Below are 22686 nucleotides of genomic sequence, written 5' to 3' on the forward strand. Positions count from 1 at the left end.
GAGGCCTGTTGAGAACTTTGAAGATGCAAGAAACTGGGAGAAATAGATACACCAGTGTTAAATTCCACAGGTGGCGTGAAGCATCCATATCCTCTGAACTTGAAAACTTGTCTTTGGACAGAAAACTTTGACAAAGATGGAGTTGAGAGGAATGGCTAGAAGATGAATTTCCCTAATTGTCATGTTTTGCTAAATCTGAGCAAAAAAGACAACTTAGCTTCTTCCTCCTGTTCCTGGTAAAAGTACTTAGGGTTGCAGATATTCTTTTTAAATACAGCTCTCTGTGTCATCAGTATGCTTTGGCAATTGGCTGGACCTGGGCAGCTGGCTACGCTCACAATTTTCACAACTAGCCACATTAGCAACAACTTCTGCTGTCATTGGCCTTTGTAGCCGTAAGACACAAATTGAAATTCCAAGATGAAATCTGCAATGAGCCTCTAAAGAAGGTCCCACCGAGATTCGAACTCGGATCGCTGGATTCAAAGTCCAGAGTGCTAACCATTACACCAAGGAACCCTTGGGGCATGCTCAACTGCTCTCTATTTTGCTGGATACATATGTCCGTAGGTTAAGCCCCCTATCCCTTTAACTCCATTACATTTGAATCTTAAAAGAACTTAACCTGAGACCAACTCCAGAACATGTTGCATACCAGGGGGAGAGAAAAGGTCAAAAAGACCTCTCCAAGTCAAAACTAATGTATCTGCTGCAGGTTTGCCTGGTAGTGGCCTTTAGGAGATAACAAATGATCTGTGATTAGCACATCTGGGTGGCTGGCTACGCTCACTATTTTCACAACCAGCCACGTTAGCAACAACTTCTGCTGTCACTGGCCTTTGTGGCCGTAAGAAACAAATTGAAATTCCAAGATGAAATCTGCAATGAGACTCTGATGAAGGTTCCACCGAGATTTGATCTCGGATCACTGGATTCAAAGTCCAGAGTGCTAACCATTACACCATGGAACCCTTGGGCATGCTCAACTGCTCTCTATTTTGCTGTATACATATGTCCGTAGGTTAAGCCCCCTATCCCTTTAACTCCATTAAAATTGAATCTTAAAAGAACTTAACCTGAGACCAACTCCAGAACATGTTGCATACCAGGGGGAGAGAAAAGGTCAAAAAGACCTCTCCAAGGCAAAACTAATGTATCTGCTGCAAGTTTGCCTGGTGGTGGGCTTTAGGAGAGAACAAATGATCTGTGATTAGCACACTGGGCTCGCTGGCCTACGCCTTTCAAAACTGCTGGCCCGCAGATGTATTCTTTGCAGGACAAGAGTTCAGGAACTGTTTATGATGGAGGAGGTCTAGAGATGGTGCAAGCATAATTGGAGTTTCTGGAGTGAGTAATGGGAGAACAGGAAATCAAGGCCTTTGGGGCCAAAATGGGATGCTGGCAATCACTGTGGAAGAGTAGAGATGAGGCCTGTTGAGAACTTTGAAGATGCAAGAAACTGGGAGAAATAGATACACCAGTGTTAAATTCCACAGGTGGCGTGAAGCATCCATATCCTCTGAACTTGAAAACTTGTCTTTGGACAGAAAACTTTGACAAAGATGGAGTTGAGAGGAATGGCTAGAAGATGAATTTCCCTAATTGTCATGTTTTGCTAAATCTGAGCAAAAAAGACAACTTAGCTTCTTCCTCCTGTTCCTGGTAAAAGTACTTAGGGTTGCAGATATTCTTTTTAAATACAGCTCTCTGTGTCATCAGTATGCTTTGGCAATTGGCTGGACCTGGGCAGCTGGCTACGCTCACAATTTTCACAACTAGCCACATTAGCAACAACTTCTGCTGTCATTGGCCTTTGTAGCCGTAAGACACAAATTGAAATTCCAAGATGAAATCTGCAATGAGCCTCTAAAGAAGGTCCCACCGAGATTCGAACTCGGATCGCTGGATTCAAAGTCCAGAGTGCTAACCATTACACCATGGAACCCTTGGGGCATGCTCAACTGCTCTCTATTTTGCTGGATACATATGTCCGTAGGTTAAGCCCCCTATCCCTTTAACTCCATTACATTTGAATCTTAAAAGAACTTAACCTGAGACCAACTCCAGAACATGTTGCATACCAGGGGGAGAGAAAAGGTCAAAAAGACCTCTCCAAGTCAAAACTAATGTATCTGCTGCAGGTTTGCCTGGTAGTGGCCTTTAGGAGATAACAAATGATCTGTGATTAGCACATCTGGGTGGCTGGCTACGCTCACTATTTTCACAACCAGCCACGTTAGCAACAACTTCTGCTGTCACTGGCCTTTGTGGTCGTAAGAAACAAATTGAAATTCCAAGATGAAATCTGCAATGAGACTCTGATGAAGGTTCCACCGAGATTTGATCTCGGATCACTGGATTCAAAGTCCAGAGTGCTAACCATTACACCATGGAACCCTTGGGCATGCTCAACTGCTCTCTATTTTGCTGTATACATATGTCCTTAGGTTAAGCCCCCTATCCCTTTAACTCCATTAAAATTGAATCTTAAAAGAACTTAACCTGAGACCAACTCCAGAACATGTTGCATACCAGGGGGAGAGAAAAGGTCAAAAAGACCTCTCCAAGGCAAAACTAATGTATCTGCTGCAAGTTTGCCTGGTGGTGGGCTTTAGGAGAGAACAAATGATCTGTGATTAGCACACTGGGCTCGCTGGCCTACGCCTTTCAAAACTGCTGGCCCGCAGATGTATTCTTTGCAGGACAAGAGTTCAGAAACTGTTTATGATGGAGGAGGTCTAGAGATGGTGCAAGCATAATTGGAGTTTCTGGAGTGAGTAATGGGAGAACAGGAAATCAAGGCCTTTGGGGCCAAAATGGGATGCTGGCAATCACTGTGGAAGAGTAGAGATGAGGCCTGTTGAGAACTTTGAAGATGCAAGAAACTGGGAGAAATAGATACACCAGTGTTAAATTCCACAGGTGGCGTGAAGCATCCATATCCTCTGAACTTGAAAACTTGTCTTTGAACAGAAAACTTTGACAAAGATGGAGTTGAGAGGAATGGCTAGAAGATGAATTTCCCTAATTGTCATGTTTTGCTAAATCTGAGCAAAAAAGACAACTTAGCTTCTTCCTCCTGTTCCTGGTAAAAGTACTTAGGGTTGCAGATATTCTTTTTAAATACAGCTCTCTGTGTCATCAGTATGCTTTGGCAATTGGCTGGACCTGGGCAGCTGGCTACGCTCACAATTTTCACAACTAGCCACATTAGCAACAACTTCTGCTGTCATTGGCCTTTGTAGCCGTAAGACACAAATTGAAATTCCAAGATGAAATCTGCAATGAGCCTCTAAAGAAGGTCCCACCGAGATTCGAACTCGGATCGCTGGATTCAAAGTCCAGAGTGCTAACCATTACACCATGGAACCCTTGGGGCATGCTCAACTGCTCTCTATTTTGCTGGATACATATGTCCGTAGGTTAAGCCCCCTATCCCTTTAACTCCATTACATTTGAATCTTAAAAGAACTTAACCTGAGACCAACTCCAGAACATGTTGCATACCAGGGGGAGAGAAAAGGTCAAAAAGACCTCTCCAAGTCAAAACTAATGTATCTGCTGCAGGTTTGCCTGGTAGTGGCCTTTAGGAGATAACAAATGATCTGTGATTAGCACATCTGGGTGGCTGGCTACGCTCACTATTTTCACAACCAGCCACGTTAGCAACAACTTCTGCTGTCACTGGCCTTTGTGGCCGTAAGAAACAAATTGAAATTCCAAGATGAAATCTGCAATGAGACTCTGATGAAGGTTCCACCGAGATTTGATCTCGGATCACTGGATTCAAAGTCCAGAGTGCTAACCATTACACCATGGAACCCTTGGGCATGCTCAACTGCTCTCTATTTTGCTGTATACATATGTCCTTAGGTTAAGCCCCCTATCCCTTTAACTCCATTAAAATTGAATCTTAAAAGAACTTAACCTGAGACCAACTCCAGAACATGTTGCATACCAGGGGGAGAGAAAAGGTCAAAAAGACCTCTCCAAGGCAAAACTAATGTATCTGCTGCAAGTTTGCCTGGTGGTGGGCTTTAGGAGAGAACAAATGATCTGTGATTAGCACACTGGGCTCGCTGGCCTACGCCTTTCAAAACTGCTGGCCCGCAGATGTATTCTTTGCAGGACAAGAGTTCAGAAACTGTTTATGATGGAGGAGGTCTAGAGATGGTGCAAGCATAATTGGAGTTTCTGGAGTGAGTAATGGGAGAACAGGAAATCAAGGCCTTTGGGGCCAAAATGGGATGCTGGCAATCACTGTGGAAGAGTAGAGATGAGGCCTGTTGAGGACTTTGAAGATGCAAGAAACTGGGAGAAATAGATACACCAGTGTTAAATTCCACAGGTGGCGTGAAGCATCCATATCCTCTGAACTTGAAAACTTGTCTTTGGACAGAAAACTTTGACAAAGATGGAGTTGAGAGGAATGGCTAGAAGATGAATTTCCCTAATTGTCATGTTTTGCTAAATCTGAGCAAAAAAGACAACTTAGCTTCTTCCTCCTGTTCCTGGTAAAAGTACTTAGGGTTGCAGATATTCTTTTTAAATACAGCTCTCTGTGTCATCAGTATGCTTTGGCAATTGGCTGGACCTGGGCAGCTGGCTACGCTCACAATTTTCACAACTAGCCACATTAGCAACAACTTCTGCTGTCATTGGCCTTTGTAGCCGTAAGACACAAATTGAAATTCCAAGATGAAATCTGCAATGAGCCTCTAAAGAAGGTCCCACCAAGATTCGAACTCGGATCGCTGGATTCAAAGTCCAGAGTGCTAACCATTACACCATGGAACCCTTGGGGCATGCTCAACTGCTCTCTATTTTGCTGGATACATATGTCCGTAGGTTAAGCCCCCTATCCCTTTAACTCCATTACATTTGAATCTTAAAAGAACTTAACCTGAGACCAACTCCAGAACATGTTGCATACCAGGGGGAGAGAAAAGGTCAAAAAGACCTCTCCAAGTCAAAACTAATGTATCTGCTGCAGGTTTGCCTGGTAGTGGCCTTTAGGAGATAACAAATGATCTGTGATTAGCACACTGGGCTCGCTGGCCTACGCCTTTCAAAACTGCTGGCCCGCAGATGTATTCTTTGCAGGACAAGAGTTCAGGAACTGTTTATGATGGAGGAGGTCTAGAGATGGTGCAAGCATAATTGGAGTTTCTGGAGTGAGTAATGGGAGAACAGGAAATCAAGGCCTTTGGGGCCAAAATGGGATGCTGGCAATCACTGTGGAAGAGTAGAGATGAGGCCTGTTGAGAACTTTGAAGATGCAAGAAACTGGGAGAAATAGATACACCAGTGTTAAATTCCACAGGTGGCGTGAAGCATCCATATCCTCTGAACTTGAAAACTTGTCTTTGGACAGAAAACTTTGACAAAGATGGAGTTGAGAGGAATGGCTAGAAGATGAATTTCCCTAATTGTCATGTTTTGCTAAATCTGAGCAAAAAAGACAACTTAGCTTCTTCCTCCTGTTCCTGGTAAAAGTACTTAGGGTTGCAGATATTCTTTTTAAATACAGCTCTCTGTATCATCAGTATGCTTTGGCAATTGGCTGGACCTGGGCAGCTGGCTACGCTCACAATTTTCACAACTAGCCACATTAGCAACAACTTCTGCTGTCATTGGCCTTTGTAGCCGTAAGACACAAATTGAAATTCCAAGATGAAATCTGCAATGAGCCTCTAAAGAAGGTCCCACCGAGATTCGAACTCGGATCGCTGGATTCAAAGTCCAGAGTGCTAACCATTACACCATGGAACCCTTGGGGCATGCTCAACTGCTCTCTATTTTGCTGGATACATATGTCCGTAGGTTAAGCCCCCTATCCCTTTAACTCCATTACATTTGAATCTTAAAAGAACTTAACCTGAGACCAACTCCAGAACATGTTGCATACCAGGGGGAGAGAAAAGGTCAAAAAGACCTCTCCAAGTCAAAACTAATGTATCTGCTGCAGGTTTGCCTGGTAGTGGCCTTTAGGAGATAACAAATGATCTGTGATTAGCACATCTGGGTGGCTGGCTACGCTCACTATTTTCACAACCAGCCACGTTAGCAACAACTTCTGCTGTCACTGGCCTTTGTGGCCGTAAGAAACAAATTGAAATTCCAAGATGAAATCTGCAATGAGACTCTGATGAAGGTTCCACCGAGATTTGATCTCGGATCACTGGATTCAAAGTCCAGAGTGCTAACCATTACACCATGGAACCCTTGGGCATGCTCAACTGCTCTCTATTTTGCTGTATACATATGTCCGTAGGTTAAGCCCCCTATCCCTTTAACTCCATTAAAATTGAATCTTAAAAGAACTTAACCTGAGACCAACTCCAGAACATGTTGCATACCAGGGGGAGAGAAAAGGTCAAAAAGACCTCTCCAAGGCAAAACTAATGTATCTGCTGCAAGTTTGCCTGGTGGTGGGCTTTAGGAGAGAACAAATGATCTGTGATTAGCACACTGGGCTCGCTGGCCTACGCCTTTCAAAACTGCTGGCCCGCAGATGTATTCTTTGCAGGACAAGAGTTCAGAAACTGTTTATGATGGAGGAGGTCTAGAGATGGTGCAAGCATAATTGGAGTTTCTGGAGTGAGTAATGGGAGAACAGGAAATCAAGGCCTTTGGGGCCAAAATGGGATGCTGGCAATCACTGTGGAAGAGTAGAGATGAGGCCTGTTGAGAACTTTGAAGATGCAAGAAACTGGGAGAAATAGATACACCAGTGTTAAATTCCACAGGTGGCGTGAAGCATCCATATCCTCTGAACTTGAAAACTTGTCTTTGAACAGAAAACTTTGACAAAGATGGAGTTGAGAGGAATGGCTAGAAGATGAATTTCCCTAATTGTCATGTTTTACTAAATCTGAGCAAAAAAGACAACTTAGCTTCTTCCTCCTGTTCCTGGTAAAAGTACTTAGGGTTGCAGATATTCTTTTTAAATACAGCTCTCTGTGTCATCAGTATGCTTTGGCAATTGGCTGGACCTGGGCAGCTGGCTACGCTCACAATTTTCACAACTAGCCACATTAGCAACAACTTCTGCTGTCATTGGCCTTTGTAGCCGTAAGACACAAATTGAAATTCCAAGATGAAATCTGCAATGAGCCTCTAAAGAAGGTCCCACCGAGATTCGAACTCGGATCGCTGGATTCAAAGTCCAGAGTGCTAACCATTACACCATGGAACCCTTGGGGCATGCTCAACTGCTCTCTATTTTGCTGGATACATATGTCCGTAGGTTAAGCCCCCTATCCCTTTAACTCCATTACATTTGAATCTTAAAAGAACTTAACCTGAGACCAACTCCAGAACATGTTGCATACCAGGGGGAGAGAAAAGGTCAAAAAGACCTCTCCAAGTCAAAACTAATGTATCTGCTGCAGGTTTGCCTGGTAGTGGCCTTTAGGAGATAACAAATGATCTGTGATTAGCACATCTGGGTGGCTGGCTACGCTCACTATTTTCACAACCAGCCACGTTAGCAACAACTTCTGCTGTCACTGGCCTTTGTGGCCGTAAGAAACAAATTGAAATTCCAAGATGAAATCTGCAATGAGACTCTGATGAAGGTTCCACCGAGATTTGATCTCGGATCACTGGATTCAAAGTCCAGAGTGCTAACCATTACACCATGGAACCCTTGGGCATGCTCAACTGCTCTCTATTTTGCTGTATACAGATGTCCGTAGGTTAAGCCCCCTATCCCTTTAACTCCATTAAAATTGAATCTTAAAAGAACTTAACCTGAGACCAACTCCAGAACATGTTGCATACCAGGGGGAGAGAAAAGGTCAAAAAGACCTCTCCAAGGCAAAACTAATGTATCTGCTGCAAGTTTGCCTGGTGGTGGGCTTTAGGAGAGAACAAATGATCTGTGATTAGCACACTGGGCTCGCTGGCCTACGCCTTTCAAAACTGCTGGCCCGCAGATGTATTCTTTGCAGGACAAGAGTTCAGGAACTGTTTATGATGGAGGAGGTCTAGAGATGGTGCAAGCATAATTGGAGTTTCTGGAGTGAGTAATGGGAGAACAGGAAATCAAGGCCTTTGGGGCCAAAATGGGATGCTGGCAATCACTGTGGAAGAGTAGAGATGAGGCCTGTTGAGAACTTTGAAGATGCAAGAAACTGGGAGAAATAGATACACCAGTGTTAAATTCCACAGGTGGCGTGAAGCATCCATATCCTCTGAACTTGAAAACTTGTCTTTGGACAGAAAACTTTGACAAAGATGGAGTTGAGAGGAATGGCTAGAAGATGAATTTCCCTAATTGTCATGTTTTGCTAAATCTGAGCAAAAAAGACAACTTAGCTTCTTCCTCCTGTTCCTGGTAAAAGTACTTAGGGTTGCAGATATTCTTTTTAAATACAGCTCTCTGTGTCATCAGTATGCTTTGGCAATTGGCTGGACCTGGGCAGCTGGCTACGCTCACAATTTTCACAACTAGCCACATTAGCAACAACTTCTGCTGTCATTGGCCTTTGTAGCCGTAAGACACAAATTGAAATTCCAAGATGAAATCTGCAATGAGCCTCTAAAGAAGGTCCCACCGAGATTCGAACTCGGATCGCTGGATTCAAAGTCCAGAGTGCTAACCATTACACCATGGAACCCTTGGGGCATGCTCAACTGCTCTCTATTTTGCTGGATACATATGTCCGTAGGTTAAGCCCCCTATCCCTTTAACTCCATTACATTTGAATCTTAAAAGAACTTAACCTGAGACCAACTCCAGAACATGTTGCATACCAGGGGGAGAGAAAAGGTCAAAAAGACCTCTCCAAGTCAAAACTAATGTATCTGCTGCAGGTTTGCCTGGTAGTGGCCTTTAGGAGATAACAAATGATCTGTGATTAGCACATCTGGGTGGCTGGCTACGCTCACTATTTTCACAACCAGCCACGTTAGCAACAACTTCTGCTGTCACTGGCCTTTGTGGCCGTAAGAAACAAATTGAAATTCCAAGATGAAATCTGCAATGAGACTCTGATGAAGGTTCCACCGAGATTTGATCTCGGATCACTGGATTCAAAGTCCAGAGTGCTAACCATTACACCATGGAACCCTTGGGCATGCTCAACTGCTCTCTATTTTGCTGTATACAGATGTCCGTAGGTTAAGCCCCCTATCCCTTTAACTCCATTAAAATTGAATCTTAAAAGAACTTAACCTGAGACCAACTCCAGAACATGTTGCATACCAGGGGGAGAGAAAAGGTCAAAAAGACCTCTCCAAGGCAAAACTAATGTATCTGCTGCAAGTTTGCCTGGTGGTGGGCTTTAGGAGAGAACAAATGATCTGTGATTAGCACACTGGGCTCGCTGGCCTACGCCTTTCAAAACTGCTGGCCCGCAGATGTATTCTTTGCAGGACAAGAGTTCAGGAACTGTTTATGATGGAGGAGGTCTAGAGATGGTGCAAGCATAATTGGAGTTTCTGGAGTGAGTAATGGGAGAACAGGAAATCAAGGCCTTTGGGGCCAAAATGGGATGCTGGCAATCACTGTGGAAGAGTAGAGATGAGGCCTGTTGAGAACTTTGAAGATGCAAGAAACTGGGAGAAATAGATACACCAGTGTTAAATTCCACAGGTGGCGTGAAGCATCCATATCCTCTGAACTTGAAAACTTGTCTTTGGACAGAAAACTTTGACAAAGATGGAGTTGAGAGGAATGGCTAGAAGATGAATTTCCCTAATTGTCATGTTTTGCTAAATCTGAGCAAAAAAGACAACTTAGCTTCTTCCTCCTATTCCTGGTAAAAGTACTTAGGGTTGCAGATATTCTTTTTAAATACAGCTCTCTGTGTCATCAGTATGCTTTGGCAATTGGCTGGACCTGGGCAGCTGGCTACGCTCACAATTTTCACAACTAGCCACATTAGCAACAACTTCTGCTGTCATTGGCCTTTGTAGCCGTAAGACACAAATTGAAATTCCAAGATGAAATCTGCAATGAGCCTCTAAAGAAGGTCCCACCGAGATTCAAACTCGGATCGCTGGATTCAAAGTCCAGAGTGCTAACCATTACACCATGGAACCCTTGGGGCATGCTCAACTGCTCTCTTTTTTGCTGGATACATTTGTCCGTAGGTTAAGCCCCCTATCCCTTTAACTCCATTACATTTGAATCTTAAAAGAACTTAACCTGAGACCAACTCCAGAACATGTTGCATACCAGGGGGAGAGAAAAGGTCAAAAAGACCTCTCCAAGTCAAAACTAATGTATCTGCTGCAGGTTTGCCTGGTAGTGGCCTTTAGGAGATAACAAATGATCTGTGATTAGCACATCTGGGTGGCTGGCTACGCTCACTATTTTCACAACCAGCCACGTTAGCAACAACTTCTGCTGTCACTGGCCTTTGTGGCCGTAAGAAACAAATTGAAATTCCAAGATGAAATCTGCAATGAGACTCTGATGAAGGTTCCACCGAGATTTGATCTCGGATCACTGGATTCAAAGTCCAGAGTGCTAACCATTACACCATGGAACCCTTGGGCATGCTCAACTGCTCTCTATTTTGCTGTATACAGATGTCCGTAGGTTAAGCCCCCTATCCCTTTAACTCCATTAAAATTGAATCTTAAAAGAACTTAACCTGAGACCAACTCCAGAACATGTTGCATACCAGGGGGAGAGAAAAGGTCAAAAAGACCTCTCCAAGGCAAAACTAATGTATCTGCTGCAAGTTTGCCTGGTGGTGGGCTTTAGGAGAGAACAAATGATCTGTGATTAGCACACTGGGCTCGCTGGCCTACGCCTTTCAAAACTGCTGGCCCGCAGATGTATTCTTTGCAGGACAAGAGTTCAGAAACTGTTTATGATGGAGGAGGTCTAGAGATGGTGCAAGCATAATTGGAGTTTCTGGAGTGAGTAATGGGAGAACAGGAAATCAAGGCCTTTGGGGCCAAAATGGGATGCTGGCAATCACTGTGGAAGAGTAGAGATGAGGCCTGTTGAGAACTTTGAAGATGCAAGAAACTGGGAGAAATAGATACACCAGTGTTAAATTCCACAGGTGGCGTGAAGCATCCATATCCTCTGAACTTGAAAACTTGTCTTTGGACAGAAAACTTTGACAAAGATGGAGTTGAGAGGAATGGCTAGAAGATGAATTTCCCTAATTGTCATGTTTTGCTAAATCTGAGCAAAAAAGACAACTTAGCTTCTTCCTCCTGTTCCTGGTAAAAGTACTTAGGGTTGCAGATATTCTTTTTAAATACAGCTCTCTGTGTCATCAGTATGCTTTGGCAATTGGCTGGACCTGGGCAGCTGGCTACGCTCACAATTTTCACAACTAGCCACATTAGCAACAACTTCTGCTGTCATTGGCCTTTGTAGCCGTAAGACACAAATTGAAATTCCAAGATGAAATCTGCAATGAGCCTCTAAAGAAGGTCCCACCGAGATTCGAACTCGGATCACTGGATTCAAAGTCCAGCGTGCTAACCATTACACCAAGGAACCCTTGGGGCATGCTCAACTGCTCTCTATTTTGCTGGATACATATGTCCGTAGGTTAAGCCCCCTATCCCTTTAACTCCATTACATTTGAATCTTAAAAGAACTTAACCTGAGACCAACTCCAGAACATGTTGCATACCAGGGGGAGAGAAAAGGTCAAAAAGACCTCTCCAAGTCAAAACTAATGTATCTGCTGCAGGTTTGCCTGGTAATGGCCTTTAGGAGATAACAAATGATCTGTGATTAGCACATCTGGGTGGCTGGCTACGCTCACTATTTTCACAACCAGCCACGTTAGCAACAACTTCTGCTGTCACTGGCCTTTGTGGCCGTAAGAAACAAATTGAAATTCCAAGATGAAATCTGCAATGAGACTCTGATGAAGGTTCCACCGAGATTTGATCTCGGATCACTGGATTCAAAGTCCAGAGTGCTAACCATTACACCATGGAACCCTTGGGCATGCTCAACTGCTCTCTATTTTGCTGTATACAGATGTCCGTAGGTTAAGCCCCCTATCCCTTTAACTCCATTAAAATTGAATCTTAAAAGAACTTAACCTGAGACCAACTCCAGAACATGTTGCATACCAGGGGGAGAGAAAAGGTCAAAAAGACCTCTCCAAGGCAAAACTAATGTATCTGCTGCAAGTTTGCCTGGTGGTGGGCTTTAGGAGAGAACAAATGATCTGTGATTAGCACACTGGGCTCGCTGGCCTACGCCTTTCAAAACTGCTGGCTCGCAGATGTATTCTTTGCAGGACAAGAGTTCAGAAACTGTTTATGATGGAGGAGGTCTAGAGATGGTGCAAGCATAATTGGAGTTTCTGGAGTGAGTAATGGGAGAACAGGAAATCAAGGCCTTTGGGGCCAAAATGGGATGCTGGCAATCACTGTGGAAGAGTAGAGATGAGGCCTGTTGAGAACTTTGAAGATGCAAGAAACTGGGAGAAATAGATACACCAGTGTTAAATTCCACAGGTGGCGTGAAGCATCCATATCCTCTGAACTTGAAAACTTGTCTTTGGACAGAAAACTTTGACAAAGATGGAGTTGAGAGGAATGGCTAGAAGATGAATTTCCCTAATTGTCATGTTTTGCTAAATCTGAGCAAAAAAGACAACTTAGCTTCTTCCTCCTGTTCCTGGTAAAAGTACTTAGGGTTGCAGATATTCTTTTTAAATACAGCTCTCTGTGTCATCAGTATGCTTTGGCAATTGGCTGGACCTGGGCAGCTGGCTACGCTCACAATTTTCACAACTAGCCACATTAGCAACAACTTCTGCTGTCATTGGCCTTTGTAGCCGTAAGACACAAATTGAAATTCCAAGATGAAATCTGCAATGAGCCTCTAAAGAAGGTCCCACCGAGATTCGAACTCGGATCGCTGGATTCAAAGTCCAGAGTGCTAACCATTACACCAAGGAACCCTTGGGGCATGCTCAACTGCTCTCTATTTTGCTGGATACATATGTCCGTAGGTTAAGCCCCCTATCCCTTTAACTCCATTACATTTGAATCTTAAAAGAACTTAACCTGAGACCAACTCCAGAACATGTTGCATACCAGGGGGAGAGAAAAGGTCAAAAAGACCTCTCCAAGTCAAAACTAATGTATCTGCTGCAGGTTTGCCTGGTAGTGGCCTTTAGGAGATAACAAATGATCTGTGATTAGCACATCTGGGTGGCTGGCTACGCTCACTATTTTCACAACCAGCCACGTTAGCAACAACTTCTGCTGTCACTGGCCTTTGTGGCCGTAAGAAACAAATTGAAATTCCAAGATGAAATCTGCAATGAGACTCTGATGAAGGTTCCACCGAGATTTGATCTCGGATCACTGGATTCAAAGTCCAGAGTGCTAACCATTACACCATGGAACCCTTGGGCATGCTCAACTGCTCTCTATTTTGCTGTATACATATGTCCGTAGGTTAAGCCCCCTATCCCTTTAACTCCATTAAAATTGAATCTTAAAAGAACTTAACCTGAGACCAACTCCAGAACATGTTGCATACCAGGGGGAGAGAAAAGGTCAAAAAGACCTCTCCAAGGAAAAACTAATGTATCTGCTGCAAGTTTGCCTGGTGGTGGGCTTTAGGAGAGAACAAATGATCTGTGATTAGCACACTGGGCTCGCTGGCCTACGCCTTTCAAAACTGCTGGCCCGCAGATGTATTCTTTGCAGGACAAGAGTTCAGGAACTGTTTATGATGGAGGAGGTCTAGAGATGGTGCAAGCATAATTGGAGTTTCTGGAGTGAGTAATGGGAGAACAGGAAATCAAGGCCTTTGGGGCCAAAATGGGATGCTGGCAATCACTGTGGAAGAGTAGAGATGAGGCCTGTTGAGAACTTTGAAGATGCAAGAAACTGGGAGAAATAGATACACCAGTGTTAAATTCCACAGGTGGCGTGAAGCATACATATCCTCTGAACTTGAAAACTTGTCTTTGGACAGAAAACTTTGACAAAGATGGAGTTGAGAGGAATGGCTAGAAGATGAATTTCCCTAATTGTCATGTTTTGCTAAATCTGAGCAAAAAAGACAACTTAGCTTCTTCCTCCTGTTCCTGGTAAAAGTACTTAGGGTTGCAGATATTCTTTTTAAATACAGCTCTCTGTGTCATCAGTATGCTTTGGCAATTGGCTGGACCTGGGCAGCTGGCTACGCTCACAATTTTCACAACTAGCCACATTAGCAACAACTTCTGCTGTCATTGGCCTTTGTAGCCGTAAGACACAAATTGAAATTCCAAGATGAAATCTGCAATGAGCCTCTAAAGAAGGTCCCACCGAGATTCGAACTCGGATCACTGGATTCAAAGTCCAGAGTGCTAACCATTACACCATGGAACCCTTGGGGCATGCTCAACTGCTCTCTATTTTGCTGGATACATATGTCCGTAGGTTAAGCCCCCTATCCCTTTAACTCCATTAAAATTGAATCTTAAAAGAACTTAACCTGATACCAACTCCAGAACATGTTGCATACCAGGGGGAGAGAAAAGGTCAAAAAGACCTCTCCAAGGCAAAACTAATGTATCTGCTGCAAGTTTGCCTGGTGGTGGGCTTTAGGAGAGAACAAATGATCTGTGATTAGCACACTGGGCTCGCTGTCCTACGCCTTTCAAAACTGCTGGCCCGCAGATGTATTCTTTGCAGGACAAGAGTTCAGGAACTGTTTATGATGGAGGAGGTCTAGAGATGGTGCAAGCATAATTGGAGTTTCTGGAGTGAGTAATGGGAGAACAGGAAATCAAGGCCTTTGGGGCCAAAATGGGATGCTGGCAATCACTGTGGAAGAGTAGAGATGAGGCCTGTTGAGAACTTTGAAGATGCAAGAAACTGGGAGAAATAGATACACCAGTGTTAAATTCCACAGGTGGCGTGAAGCATCCATATCCTCTGAACTTGAAAACTTGTCTTTGGACAGAAAACTTTGACAAAGATGGAGTTGAGAGGAATGGCTAGAAGATGAATTTCCCTAATTGTCATGTTTTGCTAAATCTGAGCAAAAAAGACAACTTAGCTTCTTCCTCCTGTTCCTGGTAAAAGTACTTAGGGTTGCAGATATTCTTTTTAAATACAGCTCTCTGTGTCATCAGTATGCTTTGGCAATTGGCTGGACCTGGGCAGCTGGCTACGCTCACAATTTTCACAACTAGCCACATTAGCAACAACTTCTGCTGTCATTGGCCTTTGTAGCCGTAAGACACAAATTGAAATTCCAAGATGAAATCTGCAATGAGCCTCTAAAGAAGGTCCCACCGAGATTCGAACTCGGATCGCTGGATTCAAAGTCCAGAGTGCTAACCATTACACCAAGGAACCCTTGGGGCATGCTCAACTGCTCTCTATTTTGCTGGATACATATGTCCGTAGGTTAAGCCCCCTATCCCTTTAACTCCATTACATTTGAATCTTAAAAGAACTTAACCTGAGACCAACTCCAGAACATGTTGCATACCAGGGGGAGAGAAAAGGTCAAAAAGACCTCTCCAAGTCAAAACTAATGTATCTGCTGCAGGTTTGCCTGGTAGTGGCCTTTAGGAGATAACAAATGATCTGTGATTAGCACATCTGGGTGGCTGGCTACGCTCACTATTTTCACAACCAGCCACGTTAGCAACAACTTCTGCTGTCACTGGCCTTTGTGGCCGTAAGAAACAAATTGAAATTCCAAGATGAAATCTGCAATGAGACTCTGATGAAGGTTCCACCGAGATTTGATCTCGGATCACTGGATTCAAAGTCCAGAGTGCTAACCATTACACCATGGAACCCTTGGGCATGCTCAACTGCTCTCTATTTTGCTGTATACATATGTCCGTAGGTTAAGCCCCCTATCCCTTTAACTCCATTAAAATTGAATCTTAAAAGAACTTAACCTGAGACCAACTCCAGAACATGTTGCATACCAGGGGGAGAGAAAAGGTCAAAAAGACCTCTCCAAGGAAAAACTAATGTATCTGCTGCAAGTTTGCCTGGTGGTGGGCTTTAGGAGAGAACAAATGATCTGTGATTAGCACACTGGGCTCGCTGGCCTACGCCTTTCAAAACTGCTGGCCCGCAGATGTATTCTTTGCAGGACAAGAGTTCAGGAACTGTTTATGATGGAGGAGGTCTAGAGATGGTGCAAGCATAATTGGAGTTTCTGGAGTGAGTAATGGGAGAACAGGAAATCAAGGCCTTTGGGGCCAAAATGGGATGCTGGCAATCACTGTGGAAGAGTAGAGATGAGGCCTGTTGAGAACTTTGAAGATGCAAGAAACTGGGAGAAATAGATACACCAGTGTTAAATTCCACAGGTGGCGTGAAGCATACATATCCTCTGAACTTGAAAACTTGTCTTTGGACAGAAAACTTTGACAAAGATGGAGTTGAGAGGAATGGCTAGAAGATGAATTTCCCTAATTGTCATGTTTTGCTAAATCTGAGCAAAAAAGACAACTTAGCTTCTTCCTCCTGTTCCTGGTAAAAGTACTTAGGGTTGCAGATATTCTTTTTAAATACAGCTCTCTGTGTCATCAGTATGCTTTGGCAATTGGCTGGACCTGGGCAGCTGGCTACGCTCACAATTTTCACAACTAGCCACATTAGCAACAACTTCTGCTGTCATTGGCCTTTGTAGCCGTAAGACACAAATTGAAATTCCAAGATGAAATCTGCAATGAGCCTCTAAAGAAGGTCCCACCGAGATTCGAACTCGGATCACTGGATTCAAAGTCCAGAGTGCTAACCATTACACCATGGAACCCTTGGGGCATGCTCAACTGCTCTCTATTTTGCTGGATACATATGTCCGTAGGTTAAGCCCCCTATCCCTTTAACTCCATTAAAATTGAATCTTAAAAGAACTTAACCTGATACCAACTCCAGAACATGTTGCATACCAGGGGGAGAGAAAAGGTCAAAAAGACCTCTCCAAGGCAAAACTAATGTATCTGCTGCAAGTTTGCCTGGTGGTGGGCTTTAGGAGAGAACAAATGATCTGTGATTAGCACACTGGGCTCGCTGTCCTACGCCTTTCAAAACTGCTGGCCCGCAGATGTATTCTTTGCAGGACAAGAGTTCAGGAACTGTTTATGATGGAGGAGGTCTAGAGATGGTGCAAGCATAATTGGAGTTTCTGGAGTGAGTAATGGGAGAACAGGAAATCAAGGCCTTTGGGGCCAAAATGGGATGCTGGCAATCACTGTGGAAGAGTAGAGATGAGGCCTGTTGAGAACTTTGAAGATGCAAGAAACTGGGAGAAATAGATACACCAGTGTTAAATTCCACAGGTGGCGTGAAGCATCCATATCCTCTGAACTTGAAAACTTGTCTTTGGACAGAAAACTTTGACAAAGATGGAGTTGAGAGGAATGGCTAGAAGATGAATTTCCCTAATTGTCATGTTTTGCTAAATCTGAGCAAAAAAGACAACTTAGCTTCTTCCTCCTGTTCCTGGTAAAAGTACTTAGGGTTGCAGATATTCTTTTTAAATACAGCTCTCTGTGTCATCAGTATGCTTTGGCAATTGGCTGGACCTGGGCAGCTGGCTACGCTCACAATTTTCACAACTAGCCACATTAGCAACAACTTCTGCTGTCATTGGCCTTTGTAGCCGTAAGACACAAATTGAAATTCCAAGATGAAATCTGCAATGAGCCTCTAAAGAAGGTCCCACCGAGATTCGAACTCAGATCGCTGGATTCAAAGTCCAGAGTGCTAACCATTTCACCATGGAACCCTTGGGGCATGCTCAACTGCTCGCTATTTTGCTGGATACATATGTCCGTAGGTTAAGCCCCCTATCCCTTTAACTCCATTACATTTGAATCTTAAAAGAACTTAACCTGAGACCAACTCCAGAACATGTTGCATACCAGGGGGAGAGAAAAGGTCAAAAAGACCTCTCCAAGGCAAAACTAATGTATCTGCTGCAGGTTTGCCTGGTAGTGGCCTTTAGGAGATAACAAATGATCTGTGATTAGCACATCTGGGTGGCTGGCTACGCTCACTATTTTCACAACCAGCCACGTTAGCAACAACTTCTGCTGTCACTGGCCTTTGTGGCCGTAAGACACAAATTGAAATTCCAAGATGAAATCTGCAATGAGCCTCTAAGGAAGGTCCCACCGAGATTCGAACTCAGATCGCTGGATTCAAAGTCCAGAGTGCTAACCATTACACCATGGAACCCTTGGGCATGCTCAACTGCTCTCTATTTTGCTGTATACATATGTCCGTAGGTTAAGCCCCCTATCCCTTTAACTCCATTAAAATTGAATCTTAAAAGAACTTAACCTGAGACCAACTCCAGAACATGTTGCATACCAGGGGGAGAGAAAAGGTCAAAAAGACCTCTCCAAGTCAAAACTAATGTATCTGCTGCAGGTTTGCCTGGTAGTGGCCTTTAGGAGATAACAAATGATCTGTGATTAGCACATCTGGGTGGCTGGCTACGCTCACTATTTTCACAACCAGCCACGTTAGCAACAACTTCTGCTGTCACTGGCCTTTGTGGCCGTAAGAAACAAATTGAAATTCCAAGATGAAATCTGCAATGAGACTCTGATGAAGGTTCCACCGAGATTTGATCTCGGATCACTGGATTCAAAGTCCAGAGTGCTAACCATTACACCATGGAACCCTTGGGCATGCTCAACTGCTCTCTATTTTGCTGTATACATATGTCCGTAGGTTAAGCCCCCCTATCCCTTTAACTCCATTAAAATTGAATCTTAAAAGAACTTAACCTGAGACCAACTCCAGAACATGTTGCATACCAGGGGGAGAGAAAAGGTCAAAAAGACCTCTCCAAGGCAAAACTAATGTATCTGCTGCAAGTTTGCCTGGTGGTGGGCTTTAGGAGAGAACAAATGATCTGTGATTAGCACACTGGGCTCGCTGGCCTACGCCTTTCAAAACTGCTGGCCCGCAGATGTATTCTTTGCAGGACAAGTGTTCAGGAACTGTTTATGATGGAGGAGGTCCAGAGATGGTGCAAGCATAATTGGAGTTTCTGGAGTGAGTAATGGGAGAACAGGAAATCAAGGCCTTTGGGGCCAAAATGGGATGCTGGCAATCACTGTGGAAGAGTAGAGATGAGGCCTGTTGAGAACTTTGAAGATGCAAGAAACTGGGAGAAATAGATACACCAGTGTTAAATTCCACAGGTGGCGTGAAGCATCCATATCCTCTGAACTTGAAAACTTGTCTTTGGACAGAAAACTTTGACAAAGATGGAGTTGAGAGGAATGGCTAGAAGATGAATTTCCCTAATTGTCATGTTTTGCTAAATCTGAGCAAAAAAGACAACTTAGCTTCTTCCTCCTGTTCCTGGTAAAAGTACTTAGGGTTGCAGATATTCTTTTTAAATACAGCTCTCTGTGTCATCAGTATGCTTTGGCAATTGGCTGGACCTGGGCAGCTGGCTACGCTCACAATTTTCACAACTAGCCACATTAGCAACAACTTCTGCTGTCATTGGCCTTTGTAGCCGTAAGACACAAATTGAAATTCCAAGATGAAATCTGCAATGAGCCTCTAAAGAAGGTCCCACCGAGATTCGAACTCGGATCGCTGGATTCAAAGTCCAGAGTGCTAACCATTACACCATGGAACCCTTGGGGCATGCTCAACTGCTCTCTATTTTGCTGGATACATATGTCCGTAGGTTAAGCCCCCTATCCCTTTAACTCCATTACATTTGAATCTTAAAAGAACTTAACCTGAGACCAACTCCAGAACATGTTGCATACCAGGGGGAGAGAAAAGGTCAAAAAGACCTCTCCAAGGCAAAACTAATGTATCTGCTGCAGGTTTGCCTGGTAGTGGCCTTTAGGAGATAACAAATGATCTGTGATTAGCACATCTGGGTGGCTGGCTACGCTCACTATTTTCACAACCAGCCACGTTAGCAACAACTTCTGCTGTCACTGGCCTTTGTGGCCGTAAGACACAAATTGAAATTCCAAGATGAAATCTGCAATGAGCCTCTAAGGAAGGTCCCACCGAGATTCGAACTCAGATCGCTGGATTCAAAGTCCAGAGTGCTAACCATTACACCATGGAACCCTTGGGCATGCTCAACTGCTCTCTATTTTGCTGGATACATATGTCCGTAGGTTAAGCCCCCTATCCCTTTAACTCCATTAAAATTGAATCTTAAAAGAACTTAACCTGAGACCAACTCCAGAACATGTTGCATACCAGGGGGAGAGAAAAGGTCAAAAAGACCTCTCCAAGTCAAAACTAATGTATCTGCTGCAGGTTTGCCTGGTAGTGGCCTTTAGGAGATAACAAATGATCTGTGATTAGCACATCTGGGTGGCTGGCTACGCTCACTATTTTCACAACCAGCCACGTTAGCAACAACTTCTGCTGTCACTGGCCTTTGTGGCCGTAAGAAACAAATTGAAATTCCAAGATGAAATCTGCAATGAGACTCTGATGAAGGTTCCACCGAGATTTGATCTCGGATCACTGGATTCAAAGTCCAGAGTGCTAACCATTACACCATGGAACCCTTGGGCATGCTCAACTGCTCTCTATTTTGCTGTATACATATGTCCGTAGGTTAAGCCCCCCTATCCCTTTAACTCCATTAAAATTGAATCTTAAAAGAACTTAACCTGAGACCAACTCCAGAACATGTTGCATACCAGGGGGAGAGAAAAGGTCAAAAAGACCTCTCCAAGGCAAAACTAATGTATCTGCTGCAAGTTTGCCTGGTGGTGGGCTTTAGGAGAGAACAAATGATCTGTGATTAGCACACTGGGCTCGCTGGCCTACGCCTTTCAAAACTGCTGGCCCGCAGATGTATTCTTTGCAGGACAAGTGTTCAGGAACTGTTTATGATGGAGGAGGTCCAGAGATGGTGCAAGCATAATTGGAGTTTCTGGAGTGAGTAATGGGAGAACAGGAAATCAAGGCCTTTGGGGCCAAAATGGGATGCTGGCAATCACTGTGGAAGAGTAGAGATGAGGCCTGTTGAGAACTTTGAAGATGCAAGAAACTGGGAGAAATAGATACACCAGTGTTAAATTCCACAGGTGGCGTGAAGCATCCATATCCTCTGAACTTGAAAACTTGTCTTTGGACAGAAAACTTTGACAAAGATGGAGTTGAGAGGAATGGCTAGAAGATGAATTTCCCTAATTGTCATGTTTTGCTAAATCTGAGCAAAAAAGACAACTTAGCTTCTTCCTCCTGTTCCTGGTAAAAGTACTTAGGGTTGCAGATATTCTTTTTAAATACAGCTCTCTGTGTCATCAGTATGCTTTGGCAATTGGCTGGACCTGGGCAGCTGGCTACGCTCACAATTTTCACAACTAGCCACATTAGCAACAACTTCTGCTGTCATTGGCCTTTGTAGCCGTAAGACACAAATTGAAATTCCAAGATGAAATCTGCAATGAGCCTCTAAAGAAGGTCCCACCGAGATTCGAACTCGGATCGCTGGATTCAAAGTCCAGAGTGCTAACCATTACACCATGGAACCCTTGGGGCATGCTCAACTGCTCTCTATTTTGCTGGATACATATGTCCGTAGGTTAAGCCCCCTATCCCTTTAACTCCATTACATTTGAATCTTAAAAGAACTTAACCTGAGACCAACTCCAGAACATGTTGCATACCAGGGGGAGAGAAAAGGTCAAAAAGACCTCTCCAAGTCAAAACTAATGTATCTGCTGCAGGTTTGCCTGGTAGTGGCCTTTAGGAGATAACAAATGATCTGTGATTAGCACATCTGGGTGGCTGGCTACGCTCACTATTTTCACAACCAGCCACGTTAGCAACAACTTCTGCTGTCACTGACCTTTGTGGCCGTAAGAAACAAATTGAAATTCCAAGATGAAATCTGCAATGAGACTCTGATGAAGGTTCCACCGAGATTTGATCTCGGATCACTGGATTCAAAGTCCAGAGTGCTAACCATTACACCATGGAACCCTTGGGCATGCTCAACTGCTCTCTATTTTGCTGTATACATATGTCATTAGGTTAAGCCCCCTATCCCTTTAACTCCATTAAAATTGAATCTTAAAAGAACTTAACCTGAGACCAACTCCAGAACATGTTGCATACCAGGGGGAGAGAAAAGGTCAAAAAGACCTCTCCAAGGCAAAACTAATGTATCTGCTGCAAGTTTGCCTGGTGGTGGGCTTTAGGAGAGAACAAATGATCTGTGATTAGCACACTGGGCTCGCTGGCCTACGCCTTTCAAAACTGCTGGCCCGCAGATGTATTCTTTGCAGGACAAGAGTTCAGAAACTGTTTATGATGGAGGAGGTCTAGAGATGGTGCAAGCATAATTGGAGTTTCTGGAGTGAGTAATGGGAGAACAGGAAATCAAGGCCTTTGGGGCCAAAATGGGATGCTGGCAATCACTGTGGAAGAGTAGAGATGAGGCCTGTTGAGAACTTTGAAGATGCAAGAAACTGGGAGAAATAGATACACCAGTGTTAAATTCCACAGGTGGCGTGAAGCATCCATATCCTCTGAACTTGAAAACTTGTCTTTGAACAGAAAACTTTGACAAAGATGGAGTTGAGAGGAATGGCTAGAAGATGAATTTCCCTAATTGTCATGTTTTGCTAAATCTGAGCAAAAAAGACAACTTAGCTTCTTCCTCCTGTTCCTGGTAAAAGTACTTAGGGTTGCAGATATTCTTTTTAAATACAGCTCTCTGTGTCATCAGTATGCTTTGGCAATTGGCTGGACCTG

General features: G+C 43.8%; 27 non-coding genes across 27 annotated transcripts; all 27 read right to left on the minus strand.

The window, feature by feature from the left end:
- Positions 1 to 899: 899 nt before the first annotated feature.
- Positions 900 to 971, minus strand: TRNAQ-UUG (transfer RNA glutamine (anticodon UUG)). The gene has a single exon. It is a non-coding gene; the product is annotated as a tRNA-Gln (tRNA).
- A 902-nt stretch (positions 972 to 1873) lies between these two features.
- On the minus strand, positions 1874 to 1945 carry TRNAQ-UUG (transfer RNA glutamine (anticodon UUG)). Its single transcript has one exon. It is a non-coding gene; the product is annotated as a tRNA-Gln (tRNA).
- Positions 1946 to 2325: 380 nt separating this feature from the next.
- Positions 2326 to 2397, minus strand: TRNAQ-UUG (transfer RNA glutamine (anticodon UUG)). The gene has a single exon. It is a non-coding gene; the product is annotated as a tRNA-Gln (tRNA).
- Positions 2398 to 3299: 902 nt separating this feature from the next.
- Positions 3300 to 3371, minus strand: TRNAQ-UUG (transfer RNA glutamine (anticodon UUG)). Its single transcript has one exon. It is a non-coding gene; the product is annotated as a tRNA-Gln (tRNA).
- Positions 3372 to 3751: 380 nt separating this feature from the next.
- Positions 3752 to 3823, minus strand: TRNAQ-UUG (transfer RNA glutamine (anticodon UUG)). The gene has a single exon. It is a non-coding gene; the product is annotated as a tRNA-Gln (tRNA).
- A 902-nt stretch (positions 3824 to 4725) lies between these two features.
- TRNAQ-UUG (transfer RNA glutamine (anticodon UUG)) lies at positions 4726 to 4797 on the minus strand. The gene has a single exon. It is a non-coding gene; the product is annotated as a tRNA-Gln (tRNA).
- A 903-nt stretch (positions 4798 to 5700) lies between these two features.
- TRNAQ-UUG (transfer RNA glutamine (anticodon UUG)) lies at positions 5701 to 5772 on the minus strand. Its single transcript has one exon. It is a non-coding gene; the product is annotated as a tRNA-Gln (tRNA).
- A 380-nt stretch (positions 5773 to 6152) lies between these two features.
- Positions 6153 to 6224, minus strand: TRNAQ-UUG (transfer RNA glutamine (anticodon UUG)). Its single transcript has one exon. It is a non-coding gene; the product is annotated as a tRNA-Gln (tRNA).
- Positions 6225 to 7126: 902 nt separating this feature from the next.
- Positions 7127 to 7198, minus strand: TRNAQ-UUG (transfer RNA glutamine (anticodon UUG)). The gene has a single exon. It is a non-coding gene; the product is annotated as a tRNA-Gln (tRNA).
- A 380-nt stretch (positions 7199 to 7578) lies between these two features.
- Positions 7579 to 7650, minus strand: TRNAQ-UUG (transfer RNA glutamine (anticodon UUG)). Its single transcript has one exon. It is a non-coding gene; the product is annotated as a tRNA-Gln (tRNA).
- Positions 7651 to 8552: 902 nt separating this feature from the next.
- TRNAQ-UUG (transfer RNA glutamine (anticodon UUG)) lies at positions 8553 to 8624 on the minus strand. The gene has a single exon. It is a non-coding gene; the product is annotated as a tRNA-Gln (tRNA).
- A 380-nt stretch (positions 8625 to 9004) lies between these two features.
- TRNAQ-UUG (transfer RNA glutamine (anticodon UUG)) lies at positions 9005 to 9076 on the minus strand. Its single transcript has one exon. It is a non-coding gene; the product is annotated as a tRNA-Gln (tRNA).
- A 902-nt stretch (positions 9077 to 9978) lies between these two features.
- Positions 9979 to 10050, minus strand: TRNAQ-UUG (transfer RNA glutamine (anticodon UUG)). The gene has a single exon. It is a non-coding gene; the product is annotated as a tRNA-Gln (tRNA).
- A 380-nt stretch (positions 10051 to 10430) lies between these two features.
- TRNAQ-UUG (transfer RNA glutamine (anticodon UUG)) lies at positions 10431 to 10502 on the minus strand. Its single transcript has one exon. It is a non-coding gene; the product is annotated as a tRNA-Gln (tRNA).
- A 902-nt stretch (positions 10503 to 11404) lies between these two features.
- On the minus strand, positions 11405 to 11476 carry TRNAQ-UUG (transfer RNA glutamine (anticodon UUG)). The gene has a single exon. It is a non-coding gene; the product is annotated as a tRNA-Gln (tRNA).
- Positions 11477 to 11856: 380 nt separating this feature from the next.
- On the minus strand, positions 11857 to 11928 carry TRNAQ-UUG (transfer RNA glutamine (anticodon UUG)). Its single transcript has one exon. It is a non-coding gene; the product is annotated as a tRNA-Gln (tRNA).
- Positions 11929 to 13282: 1354 nt separating this feature from the next.
- On the minus strand, positions 13283 to 13354 carry TRNAQ-UUG (transfer RNA glutamine (anticodon UUG)). The gene has a single exon. It is a non-coding gene; the product is annotated as a tRNA-Gln (tRNA).
- A 902-nt stretch (positions 13355 to 14256) lies between these two features.
- On the minus strand, positions 14257 to 14328 carry TRNAQ-UUG (transfer RNA glutamine (anticodon UUG)). The gene has a single exon. It is a non-coding gene; the product is annotated as a tRNA-Gln (tRNA).
- A 1355-nt stretch (positions 14329 to 15683) lies between these two features.
- On the minus strand, positions 15684 to 15755 carry TRNAQ-UUG (transfer RNA glutamine (anticodon UUG)). Its single transcript has one exon. It is a non-coding gene; the product is annotated as a tRNA-Gln (tRNA).
- A 902-nt stretch (positions 15756 to 16657) lies between these two features.
- Positions 16658 to 16729, minus strand: TRNAQ-UUG (transfer RNA glutamine (anticodon UUG)). Its single transcript has one exon. It is a non-coding gene; the product is annotated as a tRNA-Gln (tRNA).
- A 1355-nt stretch (positions 16730 to 18084) lies between these two features.
- TRNAQ-UUG (transfer RNA glutamine (anticodon UUG)) lies at positions 18085 to 18156 on the minus strand. The gene has a single exon. It is a non-coding gene; the product is annotated as a tRNA-Gln (tRNA).
- Positions 18157 to 18535: 379 nt separating this feature from the next.
- Positions 18536 to 18607, minus strand: TRNAQ-UUG (transfer RNA glutamine (anticodon UUG)). The gene has a single exon. It is a non-coding gene; the product is annotated as a tRNA-Gln (tRNA).
- Positions 18608 to 19510: 903 nt separating this feature from the next.
- On the minus strand, positions 19511 to 19582 carry TRNAQ-UUG (transfer RNA glutamine (anticodon UUG)). The gene has a single exon. It is a non-coding gene; the product is annotated as a tRNA-Gln (tRNA).
- Positions 19583 to 19962: 380 nt separating this feature from the next.
- Positions 19963 to 20034, minus strand: TRNAQ-UUG (transfer RNA glutamine (anticodon UUG)). The gene has a single exon. It is a non-coding gene; the product is annotated as a tRNA-Gln (tRNA).
- A 379-nt stretch (positions 20035 to 20413) lies between these two features.
- TRNAQ-UUG (transfer RNA glutamine (anticodon UUG)) lies at positions 20414 to 20485 on the minus strand. Its single transcript has one exon. It is a non-coding gene; the product is annotated as a tRNA-Gln (tRNA).
- A 903-nt stretch (positions 20486 to 21388) lies between these two features.
- TRNAQ-UUG (transfer RNA glutamine (anticodon UUG)) lies at positions 21389 to 21460 on the minus strand. The gene has a single exon. It is a non-coding gene; the product is annotated as a tRNA-Gln (tRNA).
- A 380-nt stretch (positions 21461 to 21840) lies between these two features.
- On the minus strand, positions 21841 to 21912 carry TRNAQ-UUG (transfer RNA glutamine (anticodon UUG)). Its single transcript has one exon. It is a non-coding gene; the product is annotated as a tRNA-Gln (tRNA).
- Positions 21913 to 22686: the final 774 nt, after the last annotated feature.

This window comes from Lithobates pipiens, unplaced genomic scaffold (genome assembly GCF_037356315.1).
Source record: "Lithobates pipiens isolate NorthernLeopardFrog02 unplaced genomic scaffold, aLitPip1_a1.2 Scaffold_18, whole genome shotgun sequence".
Lineage (NCBI taxonomy): Eukaryota > Metazoa > Chordata > Amphibia > Anura > Ranidae > Lithobates > Lithobates pipiens.